Here is a 3,486-nt window from a genome sequence, read left to right as displayed (position 1 = left end):
ACTCGTATTCGAAGCAATTTAAAAACTACAACGCAACTGGGAGTTTTTATACTCATTTTCAAACTATTTTTACATCCGAAAAAGCTTTTTTCTGTCATTCTCCCATATCGTAACTTCCTGTCGGAAATTGTTGGATGGGCTACGGTGAATGCAGAGGGACAAACAACATGCGATCGCATAATGATTTCAAAACAAAACAAAAAAACGAACTTTAGACTGAGTAAGCTTTCACGATTTTATTCGTTAATCTGTTTTCAGGGTGGAAGAAAATAAGAATTTTGAATAGTTGAATTGAATTGAATTGAATTGAATGCTTTATTGGCCATATGCAGGTTGCCCCGCAGAGGAATAGGACCCCCCCCCCCCCCGACCACATGTCACATGGCAAGCTGCACACTACCTACTATTATATTCATTGCATAGTATAGTTTAAAAGATACTCCTCACAGCCAGATAAATTATATTTCTGATATGTTTATGCAATGCTGATTAAGTAACGCTGATTAGTTAATAATAAACTAATTTTAAAACATCAATCTGCACAGTAGCTCTACTAATAATCAATTAAACTTTTTTTTTAAAAATCCCCAACTTGCATTTTATTATTCAAGATTCTTAAAAATAGTAAAATAATAGTGCACAATCATATTTGGACACTCTTTCCAAAAACACAGGACTGAATACAGGGTTAGTTGATAAAAAATAGCAATTTATTATTTATTTCTTTAATAAAAGTATTCTTATAGCAAAGTACAGTTTTTAAAAAAAGAAAATAAATATTCAATATCTCGAGTATAAAAAACAACAACAAATCTGTTCCTAAGATCTATTTTCTGACAATAAGCCATCCATGTGTTTGCCAGGCAGGAAATATTACTTACTTTTCACAAAAAGGGATTTTCGAATACATCTCGCTCTTGTGGTTACAAAAAACAGCCATACATTTACATGTGATTGAGAAAGTGTGATAGAAATACACCAATTTCTGCTGTTCCTTGTCTACATCATTCCAGAGCATCTTTTGCACATGAGAACCAACCCAAGTTTTGCCCCTTAAAAATCTGATGCTAAATATAATATATGAAAATCATCGTTCTCCCTCCAAAAGAGTGACAAGATCAGGCTTGCGAGGCTTACGTGTATATTTCATGTTTGGAGTGAATTCATGAACAAATTAGAAAGCATTTTTCCATACGAGAAACAAATACGGAAGTCTTATAAATGAAACAATTTTTCTAATGTGCAAAAAATGCAAATACATGTAATGCAGTTTTGGATAACTTACATTTATATTTCAATGTTATATTTCATTATTAAGTCATATATATATATGTGTATATATATAATTTATTTTAGTTTAAGTTAAATTCTTTCATGTTTCATTTCAACAAACAGTATCCTTTAACATAACAATCTTAAAGGGAAGGATAATGACTGCTCCTAGCTGGTACGATAAACCAGTTCTTTTTTTTTTGCAATGTTTGCACAGGCATTTCAAGTGTGTTTTTGAAACTGTTAGCATTGCTAATGATAATAAATACATTCAGCCCTAACGCAAATAAGGGGATATGGGAATGTTGCACCATAAACTGACTGAACCAGTATGTTTCGATTTGAAAGCAATGAACGCTGTGCATGGAAAGTATAATGAGGAAAAACAACAGTCTAAGGAAAACAGTGGCACATGATGGGGTGAGCAGATTGTCTTCAGTAAGTGACCGTGCCAAACAGTTTCAAAGGCCGACCCCACCCTTCATGCTGTAACGTTATGAAACGCTGCTCTTTTTAACTGCTTGAAACTTGTGCATTAAAGAACTATATCAGTTCAAATGGTAATGTTTTTCTCAGCATTGTCTCAAAGCAGGTTTAAGGTTTGCCTTCTATACTTCAGTGGAGAACCTGTTAACATAGTGAGTTAGTTAATTAGATTAAATCTCTTTAAACGAAGTCTATTTGTATTCATAAAGTTTAAGTTTCCTAAATAAGCCAAATATGCCTCACAAATCATTGAAACTACTACCAGAATGCCTGTTTTCTTTTTCTACTGTTATGTTTATGTTTCTGTATGTCTCAAGATTTCTTTCGAACACCTAGCCTCAACTTCACGTCACCATCATCAATAATCAAATGAAGCATGTATAATAGAGTTTTACTCAAACAACAAGAAAATATGAAGTATGCTTTCAATCCTGATAAGAACAAATGACCTTTAGGTAACTCCCTTTAACTTCTGCTCACCCTTGCCTTAAGTAGTTAAATGTGTTGAATGGCCGAGTTTAGAAATATGGCTATGGCAGCTGAAATTAATTGATGGTTGCGAGCTGAAAATATTAGCATAAGCTGCTTTGTTTTAATGGCTTGCTGTTTTGCTTACTTTTCTGTTCATTTTACCTCATCCAGCTGTTTTTTTTCCCCACCAAACTGCAGTTTGGCTGATAATAAGAGATAAGAAAAATTCCACAGAGATGTGCTCCAGTGTGGGGGAAAAAACTATGCAACCCATTACAGTTGTTGATGTTGCCTTGACACAGCAGCTGCTCAGTAAAGATGTTAAGCATTTACTGTATTGAAGTGTACATGATCACATCCAAGCCCCTGGTTAGTTAGCAATTTTGAGAATCAGAGTTAATTATTACCAAAGAAGAGGTTAGGGTGTGAACATTTCAGCATGTAAGAAGCTAGATTTCTGGCTATTAACACACCCCGAAGAAAGCTGAAACTGCACTACTTTTTACTTCACTACGTTTGTCGACTACTGTATTTGACAAATCTGTGTAGAGGGCCTTTTTTAAGTGAATCTTCACTGGCACTCCAAACACTAGCTGCTGAGGAAACCACAGAACTATGGATGGGTCTGTTTTTTTATGTGCACTACGCCTATCATAAAAACATTTTTTCAGTCAGTATTTATATAGTTGCACATGTAGAATAGAATCTCTAAGTCCAAAACTCCACTGAAGAAGCACCATAACACTTTTTGTGAACTTTGAAATGCATCTTGAAGCTTGTTCCCGTGCGTAAAGGTTTAAACTCTAAGTGATATTGCATGAAAATCTTGTTGACTTGCCTACATTTTCCTTTTTTCCCACATATTTACAGTGCTTGTCAGCCAAAAGTCCAACTTCTGTAGTAAACTGTATGTTTCTCTTTGCCTTACCTTCTCATAACCTTGCCTCGATTTGAATCGTTTAAGGGGTAACTCTTAACTCTGACAGAAAGAAAATGGCAGAGGAACCTGATATTAAATCTCAGTATGGATGTGTTGAAAATGATTTGAATGCTGAGAACAATCCCACAAGATTTCTAATGTTCCAACTACACTGAGCTGAATTTTACATTTCGGTTTTGCAACTGTCTTTGTGTGCATTTCCAACATGTTCATAGTTAAAATTCTGTGAGGGGTAACTCAAGATAATGGACAACAGACAGAAGTGTCAATTATTATTATTATTATTATTATTATTATTATTATTATTATTATTATTA

Source organism: Astatotilapia calliptera, chromosome 7, assembly GCF_900246225.1.
Source record: "Astatotilapia calliptera chromosome 7, fAstCal1.2, whole genome shotgun sequence".
Classification (NCBI taxonomy): Eukaryota; Metazoa; Chordata; class Actinopteri; order Cichliformes; family Cichlidae; genus Astatotilapia; species Astatotilapia calliptera.
The sequence above is the reverse complement of the archived record's forward strand: the minus strand, read 5'-3'. Positions refer to the sequence as shown.